General features: G+C 34.0%; 1 pseudogene; it reads right to left on the reverse strand.

Annotated features, from left to right (window-relative positions):
* Positions 1–513: 513 nt before the first annotated feature.
* LOC114726309 (uncharacterized) lies at positions 514–5,733 on the reverse strand (annotated as a pseudogene).
* Positions 5,734–6,847: the final 1,114 nt, after the last annotated feature.

Below are 6,847 nucleotides of genomic sequence, written 5' to 3' on the forward strand. Positions count from 1 at the left end.
ATATGATATATATTTACAAAATAGAATGATAAAAATAGAGGGGCTCTTTGTTTCTGTTTTTTTATTTTTTTCTCAAAATAGTTTTATAAAATTGTTTTTTAAAACAAGTTTTGAAGACAAAAAAACAAAAAAAAATCTGTTTCAAAAAACTGCATTTGAACATAAACATACTGAGACTGGAAAGTGAAGTTTCAATGAGAACTCAAGTTTTTAAATGAGAAAAAAGCCATCGAGCGGAGAAAAAAAGTTTTTCCAATTTTTGCAAACAAAAAAATAGGAAATGTGAAAACAAAAACAAGAAAGTAACTATAAGTTGTTTTCATTTTTGAGTTTTTAAAAATATTTCTGTTTTTTGGTTTTTAAATTAACAACAAATTACAAAACAAGCCTTTTTAATTTTTTTTATTTTTAAAAACACAAAACGGCTTTCAAAATAAGAAAACAAATAAGGTTTTTGAAGTATTGACTACAAAATGAATTATATTTGATAACATGAATATATGTAGAATACACTCAATAGTCTTCTTGGTTTCCTTGCTTGATTAATGCAGGCAACTCATCCGAAGTGTAGACTGCAAAATCATTGACTACAAGATGATGAATATGGACAGATATTTGTGGGGTGATGCGTTTGTTGAATTCTCAATTATTTGATAAATGAGACTGTTTTTATCATAAACAATTGGGTGATGCATGACAAAACCCTATCCAAAGCGTGGTTTGTTTATTCATGTATGAAAGACTCAGAAATTGGTGTATTGTGATTGTGAGGCTTTCATGCAACATCTGTGTGGTTTGCTTAATTGTGTTATAAAGATTACTAATTAGTTCAATGAGATTGGTCACAATTGACCATAGAGTTCTTGATAATTGTATGAAACAACATTCATTTTTGAGCTGTGAAGGCACAGAAGAACAATAAATGAAATTAGATACAAGGTTTATGTCCGTCGATTACATTGTGTAATTGACTAGGACTTAACTGCAAGCAAGTTAGATAAGTTATTTTTTCACACCAATTTAAACACCAATTTAAAGATTTAAATCACGTCAATCTATCTATTACGGTCCAAATTTCAAAAGATAATGGTAAGCAATAATGAAAATAACTCTATTAGGTCAATATTAAGCTGTTAGCTAGAATGAATGAAATATCTAGCACTTAAATTCACCATATTTTACTTTCTTGATATTAGTTAACAAAATTACTCCCTGATCCCCTTTATTTTATCTTTCGCTTTACTTGCTTTTGCCATTGGCGCCCTTCACACTGACAACTAAAACCCCAAAAAATCATTTTTAATGAAAAAAGGTCACTTGTATACTCTCTCACATGTATTAGGAATTATCCAAAAAAATAAAAAAGAAAAGCTTATACATAGACCACTACGCATTTTGTACTGGCGCAAGCAACTGGAATGACAATCCCACTCGAAATCCTGATTGAGCGTGCTCGTAAAAAAAAAGTTAAACAAAATAAAACCAACTATTTAGCTAAGTGAAATCCTGCAGTGATAACCACAACACTATTCCTTTCCACCTTTCATGATGCATAGAATGGGGACTTAGCAAAACTTGTTGAATAGACAAACATTTTTGTCGACGGTAAATGGTTGGAGGTATTAGTTTGACAGACCAAAATGATTGGAGCTTATGACCTTCTTTCCTTCGTTTCACTTGACCTTCCACCTCTCGTCGTTTTTGCTGCCTGTCCCACATTACAACAAGGGTCATAGTATCAAACACATCCCATTCTAGAATACATAAAGAAGCTCGAAGTTATTCATAATCTCACGCAAAATGCACGCACCCATCATCAGCATTAGCAGCAAAATTGCAGCGCGAGTAGGCAAGTATCCACCTAACAAGATTATTATTCCCTGAAATAGTGTAAAAATTTGAAGAAAGTTGCACGTGTTGGTGCATTTGTTTAAATGAATACCTCGCCCATTTTTATTTTTTGTTCAGTCTACCATCACGATTGGTGGTCTCAGCAATAGGAGGCATCAAAGGCAAACCACCTGAAGAGAGAAGAGAGAAAATCAGCATAAAATAGAAAATGAGTAGTAAGAATGACCTTTGCCATACCATAGGTAAACTAGGTTGCTTTATGACTTGCAACAGGTACATTGATCCTTGGAACACCAGTTACAATTCCTGGTTGTGCTCCCCTGGAGACAAATTCAATTTTCTGGGCTTTCTTCTCCTGCTCTTTCTTGTCACTTCCACGTCTCATATTTGCCTATGTGACAGTTAGGGGTGGTAAAGCAACATCAGTATCACGTACTTAAAGGGAGCTTGACTGCAAGACCAATCCATCAAGTAGGGACGAAAGTCGGCCTTAATGATCTGATGGTGCTGAGAAAAATATGAACAAATAACAAAATATGGCATGACAAATAAGTTGGTTAAATTCACAAATGAAAACTTAAATTAGGCTAGTATTTAACTTCCAAAATCATGACCAACATATTCATAAAAAATACAGAAAGAACCCCAAAGCAGATATAACTAGCCATACACAGTTATGTATAGATGTTGGCTGTCCATTTCAGCATAAATAATATTATCAAAAGGGCTTTTGAAGAGAAAAAACACAATCCAACGGCAAAACATAATTTCAACATCAGGTTAGAAGGCAAACAAGTTCAATACCAGATATCAAGTCCGGTGTTAGTATGGTGAACAATAATAGCCTAAATAGCCCAAATACCAGCGACCAGTATATCTAGAATATGACAAACATGAAATATTAATGTTTGCAAGAACACACAAGAAGTATCATATAATTAACAAAATCAGGTAAAATATGAGCATAAAGTAAACAAGTACAGGGAAGCACAAGAAAGTAGATGTAGAGAAGAAACAGTTAAGCACCTATTTGGTCATAGTAGTCACTTGGGTCATATCCATGAGGGTCCAACACATCCTTATCAAAGCAAGATCCTATTTGGTCAATATCTTGATACCTCACAGCATGCAACAAGAAGTCAGGGTTCCGATAGTCCTTCCTGTTGTGAACTGCTGCATTAAAACTTTTTCTAGCCTTCTTATACTCAAGAAATTTATTTATCTTTCTCTGCAATAATAATAAAAAATCACAGCACATTGTCATGAAAGAACAACAAATATGCAAAAGCTAAAAATAGTTTTATACAATTTTCTACTCTATCAAAAATTGAGGGAAATTATTTTTTTAATTTAAACTATTACTTAAAACTGCTAAACTGCCAGTGTACTAATTAAGGAGTAAAGTGATGATCATTCAACTTCCCATGTACAGAATGTCAAGAAGGGAGTAAGAAAATATAATAATATAAGGTGCATTCAATGAGATGTTTAGTGGTAAAAAAACTTGATACAGAGAAGTATTGGCAAATTATCACTATTTTCATAATTCAATGATTTAATCACAAAATTAGTAATATCTGAAATGATAAGTCTTGAATTCATGTTAAAGGGAACATGTTAATGAATCAAACCATATATCACCACTTAGTAATTAAACAAGAGCAGCTGCCGAATTCATCCAATAATAACCCGTAAGATGAGTGATTTCCTCACTTTTACACCTTAAATTCATTTTGGATGGGTAGATTCTCACACTAAAACACTTAATCAAAAATTTAGATGCCAAAATTCTAAACATAGATCACTATATTCAAGTGCTTCTACAGGACCATAGAATTATGTATGTACGTGTACTTTACATTACATATATGCACAATCACCAAATAGGACTGGAAGTCGTAAGAGATTAGAGTGTAATAATGCATTACAACTCTTCCAAAGTATCGCCAAATTGGTTAATCATATTCACTAACTAACATATGAAAATAATAAAATTAATGGATAAGAAGCTTAAGAATTTAAAGAGCCATAGCAAATTAAAAGCGGAGCTCTAGTGTGGCACAAAGCAGAAAGGGAAAAAGACATCAAACTACACAAGCACACAATAGCTGTTTTTCTTTTAGGGGAAGGGAGCAAAGCACACCAATTCAATTCAATAAATTAGGACATATCTAAAATTTATTGAGAATAATTTATTGATTATTGCAAAATTAATCACTTGTAGGCATTCAGAGCATTTAACTTTGGGTGTTGGCGGGAGAAATCTATCCAATGGATCTACAAACTTCTGCTCTTCCTGAGCTGTTTCTTCATGTTCTGCACCATCTGATCCAGCCACAGCATCAACTTGCATGGTATGAGATGGCTCAGAAAACTAAGGAGTGTTAACTTGACTACTAGGTGTCAAAACCTAAACAGATCCTGATGATGCTCCATCTAGCAAATCACTTACAAAACCACATTCAAGGAAGTTCTTCAGAGGAGAAAAAACAGTGGACTAAGAGGCAAAATGATAAACAGAAAAACAAAATAAAACAATAGGATTGTTCCCATCTAATATACTTCATGGAAAAGTGAACTAAAACCACCCCAACATAAAGTCCGAGCATCTTTTTCAATAATCTTATTCTTAAATACCCAACCAAAGTCCAAAAGATTGGCATATTCTCGAATTAATAGTCTCAGGCAAACTCTCATGCACTTCAATTATCGAGAACTAAACAGTTAAACAATCAAATATAGGCAAAAAAATTGCATATAAAAGGTCAGTTGAATAATCGTTCTTGCTTAAATACATTTCATGCAGAAGTTAATTTTAACTATTTTATATGTTTATTACCTTATCAATATGACAGTTCAGATTCATTAGCTCATATTCATAATTATCTTACCAGAACTGTCTATACAAGTTCTAGAAAGAACAGACTTTTTGGCCAAATGAGAGAACAGATTACTGGTCAAAATTTTAAATTCTTCTGTTCCTAAGAGAAATCAATGACATTGTGAAGCTCTTGAGATATTCTTCTTTACGGCCAACAGATTAATCAAGTAATATTCATTCTCTGAGAATAACCTATAGTGGGATGAGGTGTCCAAAGAAAGGATACAATAAATTTAGCATAACATACTTTAATCAAAAGGGGAAATACCATTTGTTGTTTAAAGTTCTTCCTCAAACATGAGTCGACCATTACCATCAAGCCCTCCATCCTGATATCAGAACCAAATATAAGTTATTAACTTATAACCTAAAATAAAGAAGGAGAAAATGGTTTCCTAGTAGAAGGTAACCTGCCTGGAAAATATGGCAAGGCTCGGGTGCCTAAGGTAACGTGAGGGTCTTAAACATTTTGGGCAATTTTCAAGTTTAAGAGACATGACTCCATCAATGGAAGAAAATAATGATGAAGGAACGTATAGAAGACAAATATAGTATACCAAAATTGCCGTGTCCTCAGTCCTACTTAAATGCATTTTTGGGAGAAAAAAAACAGAGGGGTGGATTCAAGTAAGAGAGAGTAACTCTGGCTCAGGTAACATTGCTATTTCATCATGACCACAGTCTACAATGGTAATTGTCCCTCTCCTAATCCTCCTAGATTCAACAGACACTACTTGTTGATCCTGCTGTGAAACCAACATATCAACCAAAAGCTGTGGTGGCATTGAAGTCCCAAATTTACTCTTCTCCGGGGTCATCCTATCATTTTCAGCCAGTAGAGTAGCCTCATTAGCAGAATCAGGGATCCTCATCATCTCAGCATCACTCTCTAGATTTTCCTCTGCAATCCTTACATCCCCACCATCTTGTTCTTGTTGCTCTCCTCCCTCTATTCCTCCTTCAACATCCTCTATCTCGTCATCTTCCTCATCTTTGTACATGGATAGCAAAGCAATAACCTAGGATTGCTTCTTCTTGGATGCCATGATGCTAAGGGCTCCAGTGACTAATCCAAAAGGTTGATCAAATAGAAAAGTATCGTAGATAGAAGGGATCGAGTGCAAATTCCAGTAAAATACTAAGTGTTAATGCATTGAAGGTGGAAAAGAACAAAATCTTCAAATTTAAATTTTAGTGAAGATAGAATCATTGTCGGTTCTCTCATTGCCAGCCCTCCTATTTGCAGCTCACATTCAGCCTAAAATGACATCAACCATACAAAGAGAAGAATCTTGCCACCAGTCAGTGCAATAATGATTAATAAGCCACTCTAGAAAATCTGATTTCCTATTTTGAAGAATTTGTTGAAGAAATCGAGTATTGTGCTGCAAAATGGAGAAGGGAATTAGTTTTAATTTGCAAGTAAATTGATAAAGGAAAAGAAAAGGTAGAAAGAATATTCAAACAAAAGTTGAACTTTCAAATATGGGAATCTATACAGCATGACTGGCAACCTTGACTTGGTAGGCTTAAGGCAATATAGACTCTAAACCAGAACCAACTGATATTCAAACAACTTACCCAGCTCTTCGCTCAATTGCATTGATTTTAAAGGTAATATCATAAGCCTCGAGCCTTTAGATGTGTGGCCACGACCATGTTTAAAACATGGATAAGAATTTCAGATACTACTGGTCAAGTTCCTTATTTAAGTTTGATAATATTCATATCCTTAACTTTAAAGACTATAAGATCTCAACAAGCAAGAAAATCAACGTTAAAGGCGTTGCCAACACAATAACTTCTAAAAATACGGTTTAAAATTCAAATTCTTCCTACAATTATTGTTCCAATAAATGTGAAGAGAAAAATAAAACGTGAAAATCACAACAAAAAAAACTTAAGAAGGTTGAATGCTTACAGATCGTTTAAACTTTCAAATTCTCTAAGCTCAAGATGCTTCCAGGTTTTTTACTTTTTGGACAGCACAACTTAAGCAAAACGATCTAAAACATCATATCAAAGAACGGCAACAAGAACGGAGAGGGAAAACCCGTGACAAGAACCTGCTGGTGAATCAGTTCGGATAACCCGTCAACGAGATATTTCTGGAGA

The sequence above is a fragment of the Neltuma alba genome, unplaced genomic scaffold, assembly GCF_004799145.2.
Source record: "Neltuma alba isolate B1F8T4 unplaced genomic scaffold, ASM479914v2 tig00012364_pilon, whole genome shotgun sequence".
Lineage (NCBI taxonomy): Eukaryota > Viridiplantae > Streptophyta > Magnoliopsida > Fabales > Fabaceae > Neltuma > Neltuma alba.